General features: G+C 41.6%; 1 protein-coding gene across 1 annotated transcript in view; it reads right to left on the bottom strand.

Annotated features, from left to right (window-relative positions):
• LOC123505145 (phosphatidate phosphatase LPIN3-like) overlaps positions 1-13,568 on the bottom strand; it is an 89,864-nt gene that overhangs the window by 49,509 nt on the left and 26,787 nt on the right. The gene's annotated exons all lie outside the window — the stretch shown is intronic.

Below are 13,568 nucleotides of genomic sequence, written 5' to 3' on the forward strand. Positions count from 1 at the left end.
CAGTGAATTACACATGTGCCCTGTCAAGGTTAATTAATACAACACTTCTATCAATCATCCCATTACTCTAAGTGAACAAATAGAAACACACAGATAAACAGAGTGATGGAATTATTGATGGATACATACCCCAATCATTAATTAAGCAAACAAGCAAGTAAATCAATGAATGAAAAAGAAGAATATTAAATACACATAACACCAATCAGTGAACTTATGGATCAATAAATAACTAACAAACTTCCACTAAGGTCAGTCTGGACATGAAAGAGGCGAAAAGGACAGATTCTTTCCGCCCTCACCCTTGTCGCCAAGAAGTCGCTTTTTCCTGCCAACTGTGCGTTAGGCGGCGGCGCGGGACGTGGGCGGGAGGCAGGGAACAGGGTGAAGGCTGTGCAGTGGATGGAGGGAGGGAGACAGTTCTACTCTTCAATATATGTTTTGCGGCGCCTAATTCTGTTTATCGGAGAGAGAGAGAGATAGATAGATAGAGAGAGAGAGAGAGAGAGAGAGAGAGAGAGAGAGAGAGAGAGAGAGAGAGAGAGAGAGAGAGAGAGCCTTCTTTGTCCTCGCGTTACCATTATACACATTGCCAAGGATCAAAGACACAAGCAGGTGTTCCATAACAGGTCCCTGCCGGCAGTCTGCGGGGAATGGGCGACACATAAGAGCGGCTCATCAGTTTTTAATGAGGATAATAATTGCACAATGGAGACTTCTGGGCTATAGTTTGAAATCTGAATCTCTCTCTCTCTCTCTCTCTCTCTCTCTCTCTCTCTCTCTCTCTCTCTCTCTCTCTCTCTCTCTCTCGCGAACAAGAACGAGAAGAGAGGATGATAAGGCGAGAGGAGATCTATGAAGCGATGCGGTGAGGCTAAAAAGAGCGAGGCTAGGATGCAGAAAGAGAGAGAGAGAGAGAGAGAGAGAGAGAGAGAGAGAGAGAGAGAGAGAGAGAGATAGGAAGTCCGCATTGCAGGCTACACTTGAAAGACGCATCAAGTTGTATATAGGGAAAGTGGAGGAAACTCTTGTCAGCGAATTCATATATGCAAGGGAACATACAGTGACCTAGTTCCCAGTTCCCGGTTGTTCCTGCTGTTGATGCTTCTCTCTCTCTCTCTCTCTCTCTCTCTCTCTCTCTCTCTCTCTCTCTCTCTCTCTCTCTAATCGACCTTTAAGACCCATGCAACGTGACCGTCCGTCCTGCTCCTCTGCTGGCTTCCTTCCTCTGATTCATCTTCTATATTCTTCTACGTATTTTTGTCTTTAGTTTTTACTCTCCTCTCTGATCCACTCTTAAGATCTCTATTTATCATGATCTTTCTCCTCCCCTGCTGGTTCCCTCCCACTAATCCACTTCAAGAGCCTCCTACTTCCGCCCTAACTCTCGTCCCACCTTTTTCACTTTTAAAATCCTTCAAGTGACCCTCATACTCTCCTCCGCTACTTCTCTCCCTCTGTTCCACTTTTAAAATCCCCAGCGGCCGCCTTCTTCCTCCTCGTACTCCTGCTTCTCCGTCACAAAGAAGCGCCACCGGTCAGAAAGGGCAGGGTTCGCTCTTTACGTCGTGGTGACAAAACAGACGCACCAGAGAGCGCAGTATTGTGATGGAGCAGCGGGAACGTATAAACAAGACCACTGTTTGCAGATTTGACACTTGGCTCACATGTCTTGACTCTCCCTGGCCGAACCTATACCTGCGCTGACTAAACCAGCAACCACTTGGCATCCGATCCCAGGCCGCGCGTGCTGCCCAGCTCACGCCTCCTGTCAGCCAGAGACAAAAGATGGCAGGGAAAATTATGAGGGCAACAACCACACCACCATGTATATTGTATAAGTTATTTTGAAGTATGACGTCAGCGGCTTAGAAAAGTTAGAAGTCCAACAGCTGAGTTTAATTTATGAAAGTTGTGAGTTCAGTGAGTAAATGACTAGGTGGTTTATGAACATGTGGAGTGCATGGGAGTGTGTGGCCATCCTCACCACTAATGCGCCGTAGGTTATAAAAAGCCTAATGCATGAACATGAGACAGGAAGCATTACGGCATGCTCTTCCTTTCTTCCCTCCCTCATAACCGCCTGCATGTTGGTGGCTTAAGAGGCACTTCCGTGGCTTGTACTACCCCGGAAACGCCACCTAATACGCTACATTTGATAATTTCATAACTAATTTCATAACCAAACGTTCTTCCACTCTTCCCACGCAACTTTGTAGAGCATGCGATCTGCCACGCCCAGACACTCATGCCCTCTTACCACGACTGCTTTTCAAGGGTATATACGATTAACTGGGTGCTCAAGACTCTCTCTTATCAATGAAGTAGAAATCTTGCTAATATATCATAGTGTCATCAGAAACCTTAAAAACTCGTACAGCTTCAACAAGACCTAGCCACTTGAAAGTAGTGGAGGTTTGGAGCGCAGGTGTGTCAGTGTTGTCCGTATACTGGCGCCTACCCACCGCCTACCCCCACACACACAGGATGTAAGGATTCCACCGCATGACAGTTCTTTTATCTTATTCTAACCGGATCTCAGTAGACCAAGACAGTCACCAGGCCGCCTCCTTCGTGGCACGGTGCCAGCTAGCGCTACTCGATGCGGGCCCGTCATGGTGAGCTGGGTCATGGACGGTGCGGCGCTGAGGTGATGCCGCGCTACTGTTGCTGTTGCAGTTGTTGCTGTTGTTTCATTGTTGTTACCGTTGTTGTTGTTCATATTGTTGTTGCTATTGTCGTTTCTCTTCTAGTTTTTGTGCATGCTCTTGTTCACCTCGCTTTAGTTTTTGTTCTGACCTTTCCTTTACTTCTTCTTCTTCCTCCTCTAACCGTTGTCTTCACGGCTCCTAACAGCAACTTTCACCCCGATGCAAATCACCATGAGAACATGTTCGTATCATACCTACCCATTACAATTGAAGGGGAACTGTGCTGGGGGGACTAATTATCCACCTACCAGTATCTCTATGATGATGTAACAACTCTCTCTCTCTCTCTCTCTCTCTCTCTCTCTCTCTCTCTCTCTCTCTCTCTCTCTCTCTCTCTCTGCATAACCTTCGTCGCAATCAACACTAACAAGAGAAGAAAGATGAAGTTGATGCTTCTCTTGCTTTTCTCGCATCTTGTCTGTCCTTCACACGTCTTGCTCCTCGTTACGCCTCCTCCCCCTTCATCATGTTGCCTGGGACCACTCGCCTCGCCGCCCCCACGCCAGGAAGGAACGGTCCGCCACGCCTGGACATCTCTCACCACCAATGCCTTACGTAAACTCTATCGTGACTTAGAAAACTTGTGGACGAAAAGTTATAAGTGCGATGATGTTACTTTGATTTTATTTTTATAGCTGGGATGATGGCTTTCTCTCTCTCTCTCTCTCTCTCTCTCTCTCTCTCTCTCTCTCTCTCTCTCTCTCTCTCTCTCTCTCTCATCATCGTTTCAACATAAAATTCTGACTTCAAGACACGGCTAACAAAATGTGCGATCTAATAATAAACTCCTTATTTCACTCACGGATCAGTAATGGGAAGAATATTTTGATCATGGGTTTTTGCCAGATAGAAGTCTTTTTTCTTCTTCTTCTCCTCCTCCTCCTCCTCCTCCTCCTCCTCCTCCTCCTCCTCCTCCTCCTCCTCCTCCTCCTCCTCCTCTTCCTCCTCCTCCTTCTTTTTCACAATCTCCAAGCGGAAAACCAAGATATACACGAGTACCACCATCACTTCTTCAGCCTGGCCACACTATCACCAAACTCATCTGCTATCGTGCCCCGTTGTGACCTTCTGTATTATCACATTATCAACATCATTAACAGCCTCGAGTGTCCCTGTCCTCCTCTGGCACGGATTTACGAACCTTGAACTCTTTCTCTTAAGGCTACATATATATTTTTTTTTTCTGTATACCAAGATTGTATTTTTAGTTGACAGGTACTGAAAAAAAAAAAATGAGATAATAAGTGTCATGGGCGGCAGGTGTTTGTAGGGCTTCGTGTTTCATATGTAATTAGATCAAGGTGCATTGAACGGAGGAGAGCGTTGGGACAAGCCTTGAGTGTTGGGAAGGTGAGATAAGAGCAAAAAAAAAAAAAAAATAAATAAATAAAATAAATAAATAAATAAATAAATAAAAAGTACATCGAAGAAATTTGAAATGATAATGAAAATACGATTGATGGAAACAAACAACTAACCAAAAAAAAAATAAAAAAATCGAAAATACGAATATACAACCCATAGAAAAGAACAGAAGAGAGAGAGAGAGAGAGAGAGAGAGAGAGAGAGAGAGAGAGAGAGAGAGAGAGAGAGAGAGAGAGAGAGGAGAGGAGAGAGAGAGGAGAGGAGAGGAGAGAGAGAGAGAGGAGAGGAGAGAGAGAGAGAGAGAAGAGAAGAGAAGAGAGGAGAGAGAGAGAGAGAGAGAGGAGGAGGAGGAGGAGGAGGAGGAGGAGGAGGAGGAGGAGGAGGAGGAGGAGGAGGAGGAGGAGGAGGAGAAGAAGAAGAAGAAGAAGAAGAAGAAGAAGAAGAAGAAGAAGAAGAAGAAGAAGAAGAAGAAGAAGAAGAAGAAGAAGAAGAAGAAGAAGAAGAAGAAGAAGAAGAAGAAGAAGAAGAAGAAGAAGAAGAAGAAGAAGAAGAAGAAGAAGAAGAAGAAGAAGAAGAAGAAGAAGAAGAAGAAGAAGAAGAAGAAGAAGAAGAAGAAGAAGAAGAAGAAGAAGAAGAAACTGCAGATAAAAGCTAACATGAGCAAAAATGAAGATAACAACAATAATTCATACAAACGGAAGAAGCAAATAAAGAGAAGATAAGGAAAAGCACATAGATAAGCAAGTTCTGGATAGCTTAGTGGCGAGGATTGATGTCACTTTACTGCGAGGAAAAATGTAATGTGGGGTGACGTCAGACTTTCTCCTTCACTTTAGAGGCAGAAGAGAGACAAGAGCACGAAGTCACGGGGCGAAAAAAAGCAAGTTCTGGGTATATTAGTGGTATGGATTGATGTCACTTTACTGCGAGGAAAAATGTAATGTGGGGTGACGTCAGATTTTCTCCTTCACTTTAGAGGCAGAAGAGAGACAAGAGCACGAAGTCACGGGGCGAAAAAAGAAGTTCGTATGGATTGATGTCACGAGGAAAAATGTAATGTGGGGTGACGTCAGATTTTCTCCTTCACTCTAGAGGCAGAACGAGAACACGAAGTCACGGGGCGAAGATTAACTCGTGACTGCTTTAGCGTTGTCTTCAAGCTTCATATAACGATCTAGCAGGTTTATATCGTAATTTCGAGACTACGGACAACAAATTATGTGTTTAAGAAGTTCAAATGTTTTAAATTGTATCCTTTTTCTTCTTTTTTCCACATTTTTGTCTTGTGAAATAGTTTAAGAGGGTTTGCTTCAATGACGTGGAAAACTGTATTGTTGCAACTATTTTCCTTGTTTAACTATTATTTATTTGGGTATTTAATGTGTAGGGAAGATAGGTATTAATTAAAGAGTACTGATTGCATGTTTTTTTTTTTTCTTTTTTTTTTTGTCTTCTAAAATTGTCTAGAATTACGAAAAAAAAAATTGTATTAGTCTATTTATTTTTCTGTTTACCTATTCTTCATTTGGGTATTGAGTGCATATAGGCATCAATTAAAGAATATCTAAAGGCTGCAAGTGTAACAAAAACCGAGCTGTCTTTCTGTTTACCTGCTTACTTTTACAATTGTGTCCTGTGCATGTTGAGGAGGATGCGGAGTCTAACAGGGCCACAAAATGAGTAGAAAAAAAAAAAAAGATAAATCATAGAAAAACAAATAAAAATAATACAAAATATAATGAAGTAAAATAACTAAAACATAGAATAATAAAAGAAAAGTCGACTCACAATGCCACACCTTAACCCCTTCAGTACTAAGACGCATTTTTACCTTGAGTTTTGGGTACGATTAGATGATTATATTTACATTATATAGGAAAGGTCTATGGAGGTCTGAAGGTTAATGGCCAGAGTCTTCACTGTCCTAATCCTCCACATAAGTTTCTGAAGCTGTTTAAAATCACCAGATAGTAAGCAGAATAAATATGAAAATGTGTTACGGTACTGAAGGGTTAAGGGAAACATAAGAGGAAGGATGTGAAGGCTTGGGACACAAAATGAGTAGAGAGAAAAAAAAATCATAAAAATAAATGAAAAATAACAAATATATAACGAAAAATTAAATCAAACATAACATAATCAAACAAAAGCCGATTCACAATACCAAACCTTAAAAAAAAAACGTAAGAGGAAGAATGTGAAGGCTTGGTCAATACCTCCATTACCAATCAAAGGGTGGAACACAATGCAGCGCCATCAAAGGAGACCAGGGGACAAAACTGTGTTCCTCATGTTGGGAAGTATTCGTGACTCACACCATAAGGAGCTATTCGTGGTATGAATCCTGCCCGCTGCTCACTTTGACATCTAACTTACTCATGAAATCTGATGCCGAAAAAATTTTAGGTATGATTAACTCCTTCAGTACTGGGACACATTTTTCATATTAAGATTTGTGTACGATTAGACTATTTTATTGACATTAGGAAGGGTCCATGGCAGTCAGAAGATTAATGGCCACAGTCTTCACTATTTTAATCCCCGACATAAGTTTCTGGAGCTGTATAAAAGCACCAAATAGTAAGATTGAATATGGAAACGGGTCATGGTACTCAAGGTGTTAAAATTCAACAGTGATTACCTTGATCTGTGTTACTACGTGTGTTTCTTATCCGACTGTAACTTTCCATGGAATTTCACGAGGTAATTCTGATGATGGATGCTTGCGTCGAGATATGATAAGTCTTCAGTTCACTTTATTTACGTTAGCTCAGTATTGTTTCTCTCTCTCTCTCTCTCTCTCTCTCTCTCTCTCTCTCTCTCTCTCTCTCTCTCTCTCTCTCTCTACATTGTATTGCATAAGTTAAGTAAGTGTTTAGTTAAATCTTTAAGCCTATGAATGATAACAAACTTCAATTAACTAATTTCGTATTATGACATTGTTGAGGAGATGGATAACAACATTGATAAAGAGACTGACATGAAATATTTGATAAGGGATTTATAAGCACTGATACTCTTATCAGGAGAATGAAAATTACGTAAACAATTTTCAACTTCCTAACACAACTCTGGTTTCACGACTCAGGTACTCCTCGAGGAAACGGAAATAAAAATACCCGGTCAAGGTAACATTTAGTAGGTTTCCGTAGCAATATCTCTTCCTCCTCACCTCTACAGTCATCACTACTCCTTCCACTCCATTACATTAAGCAAATTGAACTTCCCGTCTTTCTTTTGTCTTATGGCTTCCTTCCTTCCTTCCTTTCTGCATATTTAATCATCTTACCAAATCTACATATCCTCATTCTTCATTTTAAGACACACTGGCCTTCCCACGCACTTTATTCCTTCCTTCCCCTCTTATTGTTACCGCTCTTATCATTGCCGTCCCACCTAAACGCCTACGCTTATGATACCTACCCTATAGTACCCACAAACCCTGACACCACTGTTTCACTGTTTGATCTGCTGCAGTCTCTGACGAGACAGCCAGACGTTACCCTACGGAACGAGCTCAGAGCTCATTATTTCCGATCTTCGGATAGGCCTGAGACCAGGCACACACCACACACCGGGACAACAAGGTCACAACTCCTCGATTTACATCCCGTACCTACTCACTGCTAGGTGAACAGGGGCTACACGTGAAAGGAGACACACCCAAATATCTCCACCAGGACCACTGCAGGAGACATCAATTATCCTGCGCATCATTTCTAATCTCTAAATCTCGTAAACCTCGGAAATTCCCTTGGTAAAATACGTGCCCTTTTAAAGATAAAGATATGGTAAATAGTAAAGACGAAAGCCGGAAAAACCCCGTGTATACCAATGAGGGACTGCGGCGCTCGAGGCGATAACATTACTGTCCTCAACATAACAACAACGTAAGATCTGGCAAGAGAGAGGCGGGGCGGGTTTGTTTATTTGACATGTTGACCCTTCATATCTCTCGACTGATTACTGCATTTATAAATAGTTTGTTGACAGCGAATATATACGTACAGTTCTCACGGTTGCAGGGAATGTGTTGAATGCATTGCGTCACGTTAGATTTGAATGGGTAGTGATTCATGACTAGTAGTGTGTGTGTGTGTGTGTGTGTGTGTGTGTGTGTGTGTGTGTGTGTGTGTGTGTGTGTGTGTGAGAGAGAGAGAGAGAGAGAGAGAGAGAGAGAGAGAGAGAGAGAGAGAGAGAGAGAGAGAGAGATGAGGAACATGTCTCAATGCTGAACCTTGAAGAACACCTTTCTAGCTGGGTGGCGTGTTACTGATATCATGACGTCATCAGTAATCGGACAGGTGTGCTCTCCTACCCTTGCACCTATAAACATTTTTCCCGGTGAGTGGCTGGGGAATTATAAATCAGATGGACATTTAGATTCTAACACAGAAACAACCCTAATATTGAAAAACCTTGGTAGCTGTTATGTCTTCATCATTACAAGTGTATACGTGTGATTGTTTCCTGTAGTTCGTGAGTGGGAGATGAGGGTGAAAAGATTAGAAAAAAAAATCTTGCGTGGGGCCACAACGGTCATACGAGTGGAAGGGAAGGCGTCTAATTTATCATCTGATCTTTTCTCGAACTTCTTTCACAATTTCCGTGAATTTTTATAAAGAAATGTGATAAATAAAATGAGCAATTATTGATTATTAAAAAAAAAACTTGTGCTTAGGAAAGTGGTTTTTTTTTTTCATCCTTTTATCTATTTTCGGAAGAGTGTGAAAATTATCTCTGCTGGAGTTCGTTAAGTAGGTGAAGGATAAGACTTGATGAGTCTGGAAATCCCTCCGTGTCCTCGCTGACAGCGCTAGGCAACCTAATAAGCGACAGATAACTGGTATCTATCTTCGCAAGCACTCCTGCGTCGACTTTCAAAGCAGAGGCAGCAATTATCACACTGATCAGCGCTCTATCATTGATGCACGTCTCGTCTGATCTGTGTCATCTGTGTTTAGGATATTAATATGATACACTGTAAGAACGGCACCACCAATATCTAAGAATACAACTGATATAGAGCATCGACATGGACGGCGAGGGCTCAGAATGTACGGCGTCCTTGATTTGAATCCCAGCTTGTCGTGACAAATATGAATCTGCGGATCTGCATGAAAAAAAAAACACTCAAATACTTTAATCCCTCCCACTGTACCATCATCTCTATCCCTTTCCCTCCTAGCCACTCCCAATTTTCCCTCTGTATCTAAACACTAAACATTGTACAAAGGCCACAGCAGCACTGCTCACATATTCAAAAAGGGATGCAACACAGAACAGGCATTGCTACATCCCTTAAAGGTTGCCACACTTCATCGTCTGCTATGAACAATCTTACAGCTAAGGTCGGAGATACGAAACCTTCAGCCAACACCCACAGCCCGCCACGACTACGCCCAGGAGAATACACCCAAAACATGCGCCAACAATAACATTACAATACACAGGAGGGCGGGGCGAGATGAGAGAGAAAGGTCAGCAGGGTGTCCAGGCCTAATATAATCCTAAAGACGATGTAGAGAGAGAGAGAGAGAGAGAAAGAGAGAGAGAGAGAGAGAGAGAGAGAGAGAGAGAGAGAGAGAGAGAGAGAGAGAGAGAGACAGGTGGGGAGTGCACTGACTAAGAGAGGCAAGAGGGATGCTCCAATCTGAACACTTTGATTATTAATGCGTGTAATGTATCGATTGTTGTTTTGTTTGAGCGTCTCTGCAGGATTTCACTGGCCGAGAATGAGATAAAAAGCTGGAAATGAGGCAGAACTGAAAAGAATGTGAATCAACAGAGGAAGATTTAAGAGACCAAAACAATACATACGTAGGAGACTCGTAACGCCAGTACTGACTATATCGAGAAAGGTGATAGAAGAAGAAGAATTAAGGCAAGACTTTACTGAACACTGATATAACTGCTGCGACAAAAGACTTCCAATTCTTCGATCACTCCTTCGTCAGATAACTTCTTTTGAACTACGTAATATTCTAAACTTCCATCAGATAAACTCAATAGGCACAAGATGAATCTGCAGAAGTCACAGGAAAGCAGGGAGTTCTAGAATTCATGATAGGGAAGCAATGTTCAGGTAAACAAAGTGCGAGTAAGGCTTCGGTGTGGCATTAGTGAAAGGGAAGTGGATGAGAAACGTGCCCCTCGACACCTAACCTGCAGAGGGGGACTAATGCTTGGATGTACTAACTGGTTATGACAGTGTGGCCATGACGGTAATTTTTTCCTTGTTCATGACACGACTGATTGGTTGATAAGGTAAAGGCCTGATCTGATATAGTAAATCGTTTGTGAGATGGCAAGATTACGTTAAGAAAATCGTGTTGATAGATAGATGATAGATAGATAGATAGATGGAGAAATGGATCGATACATATATAAATAAACACATACATGAGTGGATACACACATGTATACATACACACATACATACATACATGCATACATACATACATACATACATACATACATACATACATATATATAAACTCATACATATACACTTATAGATAGACAAAATCATTATATATTGCATAGATAGGTAGATAAACAGACACGCAAACTGACTGACAGACATACATAAAAAGACCCAGACAGGTAAATAGACAGACAGAAAGATAGACAGATAGACAGCTAGATAGGCAGATAGATAAATAAAACAATAGATAGACAGAAAAATAAAGACAGACAGACAGACACACAGACAGACAGAAACATACACATCTAGAAAAACACATGAACTATAGACATAAATCAACCAGCAGACAGAAGCGGAGGAAACTGGTTGCAGGTGGAAGGAGGGAAAGAATAAGGACACAGAGAACAGGGAAGGGCACCGTGAGAGCCGGAAAGTTGGTCAATCAATGTCTCGCGTCACACCTCGTTGCATGGCTTACCTGTCCCTGTCTCCCTCTCTCCCACGGCACCGCGTCAAATGTTAGTTTAAATACTGATAATGATGTTGGTGTTTGTTTCAGTACTGTTGCTATCTGTTTATCTTATTGTTGATCTGTTTATTTGTAAGTTTATCGGTCTGTCTGTCTGTCTGTCTGTCTGTCAGTCTGTTTATCTATCTGTAAGTAAACATAAAGTATCTGTCTATTTGTTTCCCTAACTATCTGTCTATCTATCTACTTTCACATTATTAACAGGTTACAATAGCAACAACAACAGCTATTACTGCAACAAGAACAACAACAATAACAATAACAGCAACTACTACGATTACTACTACTACTACTACTACTACTACTACTACTATTAGCACTATAAGTTCTTTTACGGCAAAGCACACACACACACACACACACACACACACACACACACACACACACACACATCTGTACCTGCTGACATACATACATAGTACATACACACATATGGTTTACGACATGATAATGAGATTTCTGGACCAACATATGACCCCCATGATATAACATAAAGGAACCGATAACAACTTGTATATCAATATCAACCGATGAAGAAACAGTAGTAAGATTTTAAGCCCATACTGACTGAAATTATTGAAAGTACTGGGTAAGGTAATCCGTGTTATTGTCAGTCTGTCATACATTTAAAATAACCTGGATTTTTGTGACCATAACTAAGGTAGGGGGAGAGAGAGAAAGAGAGAGAGAGAAAAAAAAAAAGCTTCGGAAAGAACGTCTAAAATCATATGGGCTTTGAATTTTATGCAAGAAACTTCTGTTATTTCTTGTACTAACGCCTCTTTTTAATTTTTCCTTGCGTGTGTTCCTCTTTGGAGGGAATAGGCTCGAGCGTGTTCAAAGTACTGATAAGCCAAGTTGTGGGCGTGTCTCCTTTGTGTCCGTATGAGTATTACATCATAACAATAGGTATCTTAAGGAGTGTCTTTCAAAGGTTTCTATCAAATATATTTCTAAGAAGGTACTGATTATTATTACTATTATTATCATCATTATTACTACTATTGTTATTACTATTACTACAATCATTATCATTATTATTATTATTATTATTATTATTATTATTATTATTATTATCATCATTATCGCCACTATCATCATTATCACCAATATCATCAGGTGTTGCAATCATCAAACAACACACGCCTACCCCTTTCCTGTCTCTTCCTCCCAATCAGCTCACATCAACCAGTAAACCCAACTCTTTATGTACTGATAGTCCACCAGGATGTCTTGTAAAACACGCCAATGAAATGTGAATAAATCGTTACTGAATATTCAGACTAATACTTTCAGTCACCTCGCAACTTCGTATTCTTTTAGTATACGGAAGTGGCACAAGGCCAGACACTCCAGAAAAATGTTTAATTTGTTCATGGCTTCCGAAAATATCTGAACCTAAATGTTAGCAAGCATGAACATTTGCCATTCATTTTCCTAAGCAAGGCTATTGGGAGTCTCACTTACTCTGTTACAGTCACTTCAGTTTGCAGATAAACGCTATATTCTAGCACTCATAGTCTAATTACCACCACCATCACCACCACCACCACCACAATCACCGCTACTATTACTACTACTACTACTGGTGCCACTATTTTTTACTGTATCACTACCACCACTACTACTCCTACTATTACTACTACTACTACTACTACTACTACTACTACTACTACTACTACTACTACTACACTACTACCACTGTTACCACTACTACACCACTACTACTACTACCACTACCACTACTACCACTACTGCTGCTACTACCACCACCTTTGCTACCACTACTACTGCTGCTGTTACCACCAGTGTTATTATTTTCACTGCATCACCACCACCACCACCACCACCACTGCCACTGCTACTGCCACCACCACCACCACACCACCACCACCACCACCACCACCACACCACCACCACCACCACCACCACCACTGCACTGCCACCACTGCTGCTGCTGCTGCTGCACCACTGCTGCTGCTGCTGCTACTACTACTACTACTGTTACTACTGTGTTTTTTGCTGTCACCACCACCACCACCACCACCACTACTACTACTATTACTACTACTACTACTACTCCTACTACTACCACCACCACAATTACTACTTCTACTACTTCTACTACTCTACTACTACTACTACTACTGGTACTATTACTGCTGCTGTTGTTAATACCACTACTACTACTACTACTGCTAAAACCACTACTACTTTCGTGAACCACGCCGATAATAACATACAGAAGCATCGACAACTTTCAATAGTGTACAGTATTAAAGAATCCTAACACTGCCTTTGATTTCGTGCTTTCCTAGAGAAGTTAAATATTTTCACTGGAAAGAGATGACAACGAGAACTAGAGGAGGAGGAGGAGGAGGAGGAGGAGAAGGAGAAGGAGGAGGAGGAGGAGGAGGAGGAGGAGGAGGAGGAGGAGGAGGAGGAGGAGGAGGAGGAGGGCGTGAGGAAGTGAAGGGAAAGGAAAAGGAGGCTGCGTTGGTGGCGTTCGTGTCTTGGTGGTGCACATGCTGTCCTT

The sequence above is a fragment of the Portunus trituberculatus genome, chromosome 17 (genome assembly GCF_017591435.1).
Source record: "Portunus trituberculatus isolate SZX2019 chromosome 17, ASM1759143v1, whole genome shotgun sequence".
Classification (NCBI taxonomy): domain Eukaryota; kingdom Metazoa; phylum Arthropoda; class Malacostraca; order Decapoda; family Portunidae; genus Portunus; species Portunus trituberculatus.